This window comes from Sapajus apella, unplaced genomic scaffold (genome assembly GCF_009761245.1).
Source record: "Sapajus apella isolate SASKATOON/1434 unplaced genomic scaffold, GSC_monkey_1.0 scaffold25, whole genome shotgun sequence".
Lineage (NCBI taxonomy): Eukaryota > Metazoa > Chordata > Mammalia > Primates > Cebidae > Sapajus > Sapajus apella.
In genome coordinates this window covers 16,279,602-16,290,882 of record NW_022436965.1, presented here as the reverse complement: position 1 = coordinate 16,290,882, position 11,281 = coordinate 16,279,602, and the positions used below count along the sequence as shown (strand labels likewise).

Here is an 11,281-nt window from a genome sequence, read left to right as displayed (position 1 = left end):
TAAAAAAAAAAAAAAAAAAAAAAAAATCCTAAAAATATACATACCTACTGTGTACCCACAAAAATTAAAAAGAAATAAAATGATAATAAATTACCTCTTGTATCTATAATTTCCATTTAATCTCTACTTTCTTGATTGAGGCCCTTAGTCATTCATTGAAAAAATACTTATTGAGCATCTACTAGTGCTAGACAGTGTTCCAGAAACTGAGGATATAGTCCTGAATGAAATAAAGTCCCTGCTCTCATACAGAATACAGTCTCATCACCTAGATCACACAGCAGCCTTTTTTTTTTTTTTTTTTTTTGGAGACAAGGTCTCATTTTGTCAACCAGGCTAGAATGCAGTAGCATGATCAGAGTTCACTGCAGAATTGACCTTAGGGGCTCAAGCAATCCTCCCACCTCAGTCTCCCCAGTAGCTAGACTAAAGGCGCGCACCACCATGTCTAGCTGTCTAGCTATTTTTTTTAATAGATGGAGTCTCACAGTGTTGCCCAGGCTGGTTGCAAACTCCTAGACTCAAGCGATCCTTCTGCCTTGGCCTCCCAAAGTGCTGGTATTGTGAGCCACCACACCTGGCCACACAGTCACCTTTTAAGTGATCTCTGAGCTCGGGATAGTTCTTGCCTTCCTTTACCTTCTTCAGACCTGACAGTCACTTAACCTACATCAAGTTCTCCTATGACAACTCAAAAATTTTTAAAAAGGATGATACATTTGAAGAGAAAAACATATTCAAATTTCCAATAAGCATATAATATGTTCACTGAGGAGCGATTATTCATGAGGGTAAGAAGGTATTTAAAGTTTTTCATCTTAAAACTCTGGGTACAATAGATTAATTAATGAATGTAAATCATCAGGGGAATAGGTGCTACTACTTCATTATTTGTGGAACCCTTTGTAAGAATATTATCTGTACTAGCCTTGTGATATTCTAATTATTCATATTCATTTAAAGAAATTTAACCATCACATTTTCTATTCCAAGCATTTTCTTATTTCAAAATCCATCAAATTCTATTTTACAGTGGTAGAAAGAATAAATTGGAAGAGTCTTCTATGCTCTATGAACAGGTTTTCATCAACTACAGACCTTCAAAATAAGAAGACATTTCTGAAAAAACTGACTCAGATAATGAATAAATCCAAAGAATCCATAACTCAATTAAAAAAAAAAAAAACTATATGAAGAGTCTTACATTTACTTCTTCTTTTTTTTTTTTTTTTTTAACCATGGGGTTTCACCATGTTGTCGGTCAGACTGGTCTTGAACTCCCGACCTCAGGTGATCCGACTGCCTTGGCCTCCAAAGTGCTTGGATTACAGGCGTGAGCCACCACATCCAGCCTTACATTTGCTTTTTAAAGTTTTTAATAAACTTGATGAGAGGCTAGATTCAAGCAAAGATGACTGACAGTTTTAACCAAAACCATTCAAAAACTGCTATCAATGGGGTAATTAACGTAAAAATTGACATATATAATATGGGTTTTAAAAGTAGTAATTATAGGGAAAGCATTTTAAAACGAAGGCTGAAATCCAGGTGGTTTTGTTTTTTAGTACAGTACTGAATGTGGAAGACTAAGACTCTTTACCAGAATGTCTCCACAAATATGGACTTTTAAGCCGGTGTAACCAGTATACAGAAAAATCAAATCAAGACTATAGGCAGTATGATTACTTTTAGCCAAGGAATAAGCACAGAGGGACAGCTTACCTCAAAAGAAAATCAAGAGACTGTTATGAGGACCTCCATTTTACAAGCTGTGAAAATTTTTAACATGAGTTTAAGAAGATAACAAGTTCATATAGTAACCAATTTGGGTTCTACAGATCAAAGTGTAATTTGCATAGAGTCCAAAGGTAAATTATGGCCAATAAAGGATTTTGGATGCCAATAATGTTCAGTTTAATTCTATTCACCTTTAACAACCAATTCATATTAGCATTGAAAATTAGTTTTTATCTAAAATGGATCATAGCCAGCCACGGTGGCTCTTAACTGTAATCCCAGCAGTTTGGGAGACTGAGGCAGGCAGACAGCTCGAGCCCAGGAGTTTGAGACCAGCCTGGGCAACATGGCGAGACCCTGTCTCTACAAAGAATACAAAAATTAGAGGGGTGTGCCGGCATGCGCCTGTAGTTCCAGCTACTAGGTGGCGGCGTGGTCTGAGGTGGGTGGATCACTTTGCCCTGGAAAGTCAAGGCTGCAGTGAGCCCTGATCCCTCTACCGTACTCTAGCCTGGGCAACAAAGTGAGACTGTCTCAAAAAAATAAAATAGGTAACATACGAAGAGAAATATATTTTTCCATTGAGAGAATCAGCTATTTAGGTGATTAGGATAAATGCCCTCATTTTAGTTTCTAATTGGAATAAATAATATGTTTATGAAATCTATAGCTATAGCTTCTATAGATTTGACTTATAAAGATATTTTAAGGCCAGGCGCAGTGGCTCAAGCCTGTAATCCCAGCACTTTGGAAGGCCAAGGTGGGTGGATCACGAGGTCAGGAGTTCGAGACTAGCCTGACCAACATGGTGAAACCCCATCTCTACTAAAAATACAAAAATTAGCTGGGCTTGGTGGCAGGCACCTGTAATCCCAACTACTCAGGAGGCTGAGGCAGGAGAATGGCTTGAACCTGGGAGGTGGAGGTTGTGGTGAGCTGAGATTGTGCCATTGTACTCCAGCCTAGGCAACAAGAGTGAAACCCCATCTCATCGAAAAAAAAAAAAAAAAAGATATTTTAAATCAAATAATCCATAATCAGTCTCCAATATCCTCTTCAAAATAACTTCTAAAAGTAGCCCCAACTAGTGGTGATCCCAAAAAAGAACTAGAGTAGGGACATCTAGATTCTAATACCAACTCTGTCATTTATTAGTGACGAGATCTGCATACCTCTGCTAAATATTCGAAAGGTTTAGAGGAAAATAAAAAACAAAAAGATGACTGAAGATTTTAAGGACAAATACGAGCAGACTACTATAAAATGCTGCCACATAAAATAAAGATTTTTAAAAATGAAGGATCAAAAACAAAATAAAAATAAAAACAGACTAAAAAAAGATGATGCTGTGATGGAAAACCTAGGAAGCCATACTACAATGGATGACATTTGAAAAGGATGGTTCTTTGGGGGAGTAAAGGATTTTAAATATGCAGTTGAGATTGCTGATAATACAAACAACAAAACAAAATAGATAATTCATTGAAAATGTAGGCCTGAGGACAAATTGAGATCATGTAAACAGGAAAGTTCTCTACGTGAGTGAATGGAGTGGAGAACAGAACCTTGAAGGAATCATATATCAGTGCTTTCCAATATGGTAACCACTAAGTACATGTCACTATGGAGCCCTTGAAATATGCTGGTGAGACTGAGGAATTAAATTTTAAATTTTAAATAAAATTTAAATTTATCTATACAATGGATAAAAAGAAATTGGTAAAAAGAAATAAACTGTCAAGCCATGGAAAGACATGAAGAGGGCCAGGTGTGGTGGCTCACGCCTATAATCCCAGAAGTTTTGAGAGGCCAAGGCGGGAGCACTGCCTGAGCCCAGCAGTTCAGGACAAATCTCTATTTTAAACAAAACAAGAAGATATTCATGAAGGGACCTAAATGCATATTGTTAAGTGAACGATGCCAGTCTGAAAGGACTATATACTATAATGATTCCAACCACATGACATTCTGGAAAGGTAAAACTATGAAGATTGTAAAAAGATCAGTGGTAGCCAGGGGTTCAGAGGATGAGGTAGATGAGTTAAGTGGAACATGGGACATTTTTAGGTCAGTGAAACCATTCTGCATGATTCTAGACTAGTGTATATATATAATGTTAAGCATTTGGCAAAACCCACAGAACTGTCCAACACAAAGGGTGAATCCTAATGTGAAGTACAGACTTTAGTTAATAATGTATCAACACTGCTTCATAAATGATAGCCAACATACCACACTAATGTAAGATATTAACAGAGAAAACTGTGAGGGAGAGCATAGATGGGAACAGTGTATTTTTTTGTGCAATTTTTCTGTAAATCCAAAATTGTTCTAAAATAATAAATCGATCAAAAAGCTCAAATTTACATAGCCAGAAGTAGTTAGTGGCCAGTATTGAACAGCACAGGCCCATATAAATACTGATGTGAGAAGAAAATGAGAATGGTATATGAAGAATTGCTTCATTTCAGACCACCCTTCCCAAAAGTACACAGAGTTAACCCTAAACTATATAAGATTTTATATGTAGTTTCTATATTAACATTTTACAGAATGTGAGCAAATATTCTAGATGAATATCTTTCTAAAATTATTTTTGTTAAACAGAATTTAAGGAGAAAAATAACATTTTTCTCCTTAAATTCTGTTTAACAAAAATAATTTTAAAGGTGTCAGGTACTACACTGACATGTAAATGTATATTATCATTTACATTTCCAAATAACCTTTAGAGAAAGATATTACCATTTCTGTTTTGAGAGATGAGGAATTATAATGCTTAAGTCATAAAAGATGAGAACCTAGGTCGTGTCATTGCACTCCAGCTTGGGCAATAGTGAGACTTTGTCTCCAGAAAAAAAAAAAAAGCAAAAAAGTTATTTTTATAATTTAAATGTATTGAGTACATTAGCTTTCCACTAAATATTACTCTAAAAAAATTGAGGCATATATAAAAACACAGAAACACGTATTTACAAAAAGTTGATATTTTCCTGAAAAACTTATCACAGAAAACCAGAAATTTTACTGCAGAGTTCTAAATATTCTGATACAATCCTTTTCCTTATTATCTTTTCAGTTTTGTTTTCTTGTTTTTGCTTATTTTTTTGAGATGGGGTTTCACTCTATTTCCCAGGCTGGTGTGGAACTCCTGGTTTCAAGTGATCCTCCTGCCTTGGCCTCCCGAAGTGCTGTGATTACAGGCTTGAGGCACTGAACTAACTTAAGTTGTTCTTATAACAAAATTATAATTATGTATATTAATAAAATTTTCCCTAAGGAGAGGAGGTTAGTATCAAATTTAAGTTCTTCTTTTCTACTTAGATCTCCTGTAACCTCATTACAAATCTTTACTAAGAACATAAAATGACTTTCGTTTCTTATAAATTTGAAGATTTCAGTTTAATCAAAGTGCCATTTTGAATTTAAGATGATGATATATATCCAAAGCCCCAATCTTAGCAGTAATTCTAAAAGTCCAAGCTTATTAGTCTTTATTCTAGAAAGAAAAAGAAAAAAGTAATTTTGTCTCCCTCAGTCAGCCAATTAAAACAATCCAAAAAAGCTTACTAAACGATTGCCTTTGTAATGGTGTTTTACGTTTTTAAAGGTGGTCAGGTATAGAGCCAAGATCAAGTTTTCTAACGCTTATTCAACAAGAGATTAAAAGCAGAGTGTTAGGCAAGTCAAAACTCTAAATATTCTCAAAGATTAGCTGAATAAAGTAGTCATAAAGTTAGATTCATAGGGATCGAAGAGTTCCAGTCTAATTCTAAAAATTGCTTCCCAGTGTAACTTCAAATAAATCCTTTGTGAATATTCCTAGTTTCTTCTATACATTAAGAAAAACTAAAAGGCAAACAAGTTCTAGAAAAGAGACTAAATAAGCATTAGTTGTTCACATCTGCAAAGGACATTAAATTTTAGTTCTCACAACCAATGGAGAAATACAAATGAGTCTAAGAGTGTTTGAGTAAAACTCTCTGGAGTGATCAAAACAAAACTTCTATGATTCTCAACTTTTCTTCCATAGAGTCCCTGGCAGATGCCTACTGTATTTAGAGAAGCATGCAAAGAATTAGGAGGTTTTTTTATTCCTAACAATCACATCCCAAAGTTTTTTCTGCAATTTCAATTGTACATAGTACTGTTCTTCAATGTTGACTCAAATTAATTTCATTTAAATCCACAGAGACAGAAAACAATGGCATTTCCTGGGGATTAGGGAAGAGGAAAATAGAGAGTAACTACTTAATGGGTAGAGTGTTTCCTTTTGGGGTAATGAACATGTTTTGGAATTTGAGCTGGTGGCTGTAGAACACTGTGAATGTACTAAGTGCCACCTAAACTGTTTACTTTAAAATGGTTAATTTTGTTATGTGATTTAACCTCAATAAAAAAATTATGTTAATCTGTAGACAAAACCGACTCCTTTAGAACTCCCTCCTTCTTCTTCTTCAAAAAAAAAAAAAAACTGCTTCCTTTTTTCAATTGATGGTTATATCTTAGAATTTTTTTCCACAAATTGAATTTGTAAGTTAAATTATTACCATATGTGCACAGTAATAATCAATGAAGGTACACTGCTGTCAGTTTAAAACATTGCTATGCCTGTGGTCTCAGCACTTTGGGAGGCGGAGGTGGGAGGATCACTTGAGCCCAGGAGTTTGAGACTACCCTGGGCAACACAGCAAATGCTATCTCTATAAAATAATTAAAAACAAAGAAAAAATTAGCCAGGTAAGGCAGGAGTATCACTTAAACCCAGGAGGTTGAGGCTGAAGTGAACTAAGATAGTGCCACTGCACTCCAGCCTGGGTGACAGGGCATGAGTGATTGTTATTCATTCATACATACACACATACGGCTTTGCTAAAATGCTTGATAACTGTCAAAAGAATATTGCTCTGACATACATCTGTAAATGGGTAGAGTGATTTTAAATTTGAGGAAAATTCTTTCCCCAAGCCTCAATCAGGAAAACATTATAAACTAATAAGAAGTATCTAAACTAATAAAAAGCAAACAAGAATATTATACAAGAAGCAAACAGGCACTATCCTGACCAAAAATGGATAGAAATAAATATGCTAAAGTTAACTGTCTTGGGGATATAGGGCAACATTACTTCAGATTTGTAAAAGTCACACTTCAAAAATAGAAGGAATCTACCTTAAGAAACTCTGCAGTAGGAAAAACTCGTTTGTATAAACCCCTGACAAAATTAATCTTTTATCATAACTTCTAAAGCTAGCCCAAATCCGGCCTAGATTCCGGGATTAAACAAAAGAAAAAATCTTGGAGAAGGTTCTAGAGAACAGGCTGACTGAAATTTGTGACTGTTTTGATACAGGCCAATCTGAGAATTTAAATCTCTCTGAACCCAATCCTGAAGAATACCTGAACCCTGAGCACAGGGCCAAAGCTAAACCAGGTCAGAATGCCCTGCCAAGGAACATCCTGATCCGAGGTGTTCACCAAACAGGGATCATTTATCAGTTTATTCTTCACCTTGTTGGATGTTGACCACTTTCAAGATATATGCAAGAGTAGGCTGATTAGACCAACCAAACTTAATTTCAAGCCCTAAGATATGGAAATGAAAAATACTGCAGAATTCTAAATTTCCTATGGCTTAAAGAAAAAAATTTATAAATGAAGAACTTCAAGTATTAGCTGACTCAACTTTAACATCATTGAATATATTTAGTTATTATAAAAATTTTATAAAGTATTTCAAAGACACAATTTAGTAATTGCTTACATAACAAACTAGCCATGAAAACAATTATAGCAGTATGATAAATCTGCCCTATGTAAATAGTATGAGTTTTTATATTTTACAGTATTCAGATATGGTAAAAACAAAAATAAGTGTTTATTTTGTGATTCACATGAATACTTTTTTGGTCTTAAAACTAAATATCTGGCAGAATACAAATAATGATAATAGGATGTTAGAGCTAACATAGTTTGCAGGCCAAAAAAGGAATCTGTCAACACAGAAGATGCTTCAAAGTTTAACTGTGACACACGTGTTAGTGGCAAAGAATCTAATTTGTGTCACAAGACCTGGGTCTGAGCAAGCTCTTCTGCCTATTAATTATGTGATCTTTTTGCTGGTTGCATAGCTACTCTTAGCTTCAGATTCTTCATATGAAAAAATGAGGACAATAAAACTAATACTACAGCATAATGAGGAAGATTAAATATTTTTATTCGTTCAACAAATATGTTCTAAGAAACTGTAAATTTTTATTTTGTACAAAATTACTCTTTCCAATCTTTTCAAATAAATCAAGCATATATTAACTTTTAATATTACCAAGAAAATATAAATCTAATTCTCTAATTCTTAAGCTCTGGTCCCAAAACTTCTTAGAAGTAAATTTTTATTACTTGAGAAAATCTGAACTGAAGTCATCAGAGTAAGTATTGATATTGAAGATAGGTCAGTTGAGGAATCACATCTTAAAACTGTTTTGACACAAAATAAATAGAAACAATTCCCTAATTTTTTTTCCTATTAAACAGAAATAGGGACCCAGACTAACTCCATATATTGCTGGGTCAATAACCAATCTCAAATACAAAACCTTACCACTTAAAAACATTTTTCAGGAAAATGATATTAAATATGAGGTAAGGCCGGGCGCGGTGGCTCACGCCTGTAATCCCAGCATTCTGGGAGGCCGAGGCGGGTGGATCACGAGGTCAAGAGATCGAGACCATCCTGGTCAACATGGTGAAACCCTGTCTCTACTAAAAATACAAAAATTAGCTGGGCATGGTGGCGCGTGCCTGTAATCCCAGCTACTCAGGAGGCTGAGGCAGGAGAATTGCCTGAACCCAGGAGGTGGAGGCTGCGGTGAGCCAAGATCGCGCCATTGCACTCCAGCCTGGGTAACGAGAGCGAAACTCCGTCTCAAAAAAAAAAAAAAAAAAAATGAGGTAAATTTGTCCTTGACATAACACAGTGAGATTTTTTTCATAACAGAGCACATGAACCACTTAAAACTTACAACTTATTAAATTACTATTGTTCTAATAGGTTTAGGGCCACACATAAATTTAAATATCATTGTAACACAGACTTTAGTTGGAATCTGTACTGACCTAACAAAATTTAGTGCAGAAGAATAAATTACAGAGTTGAGCACCTAAAAAACGGTGTCCTTTCTGAAATATTTATTTGCAAAAAAGTCACAACATCAGGAACCACAGAAAGTTGTTCTCCATCATTCAAAAGATCAAAACATCTGCAACATTATTTATGCTATGCATAAAATGAAAGTCAATATTGATATTCATTCACTATATCTCAAATCCTAAACAAGATAACTCAACCTCTATGTTTACTCAATTGCTAGTCTATTCAGTATCAATTGTTGAGGAAGAACTAGAAACTAGACTAGTGCTGCTTATTTGACTTCATGTAACCTGAACATGTTTTGAATTATAACAGACTTGGACCTATTCTAATTAGAAATTTACCCTTAAAAGGGGTAAAAGATATTAACTGGCATCTTTTCATCAAAGTCTTCCTTAAGAACACAATCTATAGCCCTTAGGCCTTGCAATTGAATGTTAAACAGTGAAAAGCAATCCCTTGGATGCATCCAAGCAATTTTAATACAAATTTCTGCATACCCGGGTAGAAAGTAGAATATAAATAACTTGAATCTACCTTTTTCCTCACTTATAAAAAAATGTGGGAGAAGCCTCAAAAATTAAGTTTAAGGCAGGGCAAGGTGGCTCAGGCTTGTAATCCCAGCACTTTGGGAGGCCGAGGTGGGCAGATCACTTGGGGTCAGGAGTTCCAGACCAGCCTGGCCAATAGAGTGAAGCCCAGTCTCTATTAAAAATACAAAAATTAGCCAGCTATTCGGGAGGCTGAGGCAGGAGGATCGCTTGAACCCGGGAGGCGGAGGCTGCAATGAGCCGAGACCGTGCCACTGCACTCCAGCCTGGGCAACAGAGAAAGACTCTGTCTCAAAACAAAACAAACAAAAAAACAAAAACAAAATCAAATTTCAAACTCAGAGAAAAGTCTGGTCTTGAACAATTTCAGGACAAATTACTGAAACACGACACAATACACAAGCAGCTCTATGGCTCGAGATAAACCACCTCTGTCTTCTTTAGAAGTGCTTCCTGAGGTCCACTTTATGATGGTTAATGTTGCTTCTTACACTGCATGTTAGTAATTCAAAACGCCTAGCTGAAATAAAAGTTCTCTTTAAACATTACAATTTGTCTCCGAGTTGCCAGTAAGTGGCTTTGTTTCCAGTTTCATGGGCTATTTGGGGATGTCAAGAGTTGTATTATTACTGTTGGAAAAGAGCCCTGGTTTCAATCCACTCTCACCTGGAATGCCGGCATAACTGATGTTTACAGAACTGATGTTTAGAGAGGAATATCCTTTACCACTCCATCCTTTATCGATAACCACGTTTTGTATATTTTTGTTGCATTTAAGTTTTTTGTTTTTCTTTTTTAAAGACACCTGCACACACACAATTTCCCCATCGCCGGGAGGGAGAAGACTGCCAGGCTTGATCTCCAGGGCCTTCGGGGAGACAGACACCGTGAAACCCACTTGGCCAACGAAGGGGAGTGCTTCAGGGGCTGGGGGAGGGAGCAGTGCTAAGGTGCCGGCAGGCAGAGGCGGCGCCTGTTTACAGACGCCTTCGCCCTCCCCACCCCCACAGACGAGGGGTCCAAAAAGCAGCTCCCGTGCGCACTCCCCGCCCGGCCAAGGCCCGTGAGTACCGGAAGAGCCAGGCAGCCCTGTGGCCCCCTCCCTCTCGTCCGAGCCTCCCTCGCCCTCCCCTCGGCCTACCTACCCCGACAGGCCCTCCAGGCGGCACGCAGAGGCCTGAGGCCTAAAGGACGCCGGCCACTGACAAGCCCCTGAGCAGCCGGCGGGGGCCCTGCGGAGCCTGGGGCCGGCCGGGCGGCCGCTGCGGCGGAGGAGCAGAGGGCGGGCGAGGACAACCCCTTCCCGACCACAGCTGCCTATTGTTCCCGACTGAGGCCCCGGCCGCCGCAGCCCCGCTCCCCAAGTCGCCGCCCGCCGCTCGCTCACCGCGCTGGTCCGAGCAGCAGCTCCTCTCAGCTCCGAGTCCCCGCGGCCGTCGCCACCGCCGCGGCAGCCGCCGCCGCCGCCGCTGCCACCGTTGACTCTGACTCTGTCCCAGGCCGCCGGGCCACGGCTGCCGCCGCCACCGCCAGCGCCGCCTCCGGCCTCCCACCTGCTGCTGCTGAGGCTGCTCCTGCAGCAGGGGCCATCTTGTTGGTCTGCCTCCTCTTCCTCCTTCTCGTCCTCCGCCGCCCAGTCGTTCGTTGTCCTCGTCCCCTTCCTCTTCCTCAGGCTCCGGACCGCCCCGGAGACTGGGGCGGAGACGAAAGCGAGGATCCTCCCTTAGGAGGCGGGACGGGCGGAGGGGCGGGACGGGCGCGGGGACGAACCTCTGAGTCACCGGCCACCAACGCCCGGGAGGGGGGCCGGCGACGCTCTCCGCGGCGACCCGGAGTCCTGCGC

General features: G+C 38.8%; 1 protein-coding gene across 2 annotated transcripts in view; it reads right to left on the bottom strand.

Moving 5' to 3' along the window:
- Positions 1 to 10,955, bottom strand: part of RC3H1 (ring finger and CCCH-type domains 1) — an 86,505-nt gene extending 75,550 nt beyond the window's left edge. For both annotated transcript variants that reach the window (XM_032291337.1, XM_032291338.1), the window contains exon 1: positions 10,826 to 10,955. The gene's annotated coding sequence lies outside the window, so the exon portion shown is untranslated. The remainder of the gene's footprint in view (positions 1 to 10,825) is intronic.
- Between the last annotated feature and the right edge of the window lie 326 nt (positions 10,956 to 11,281).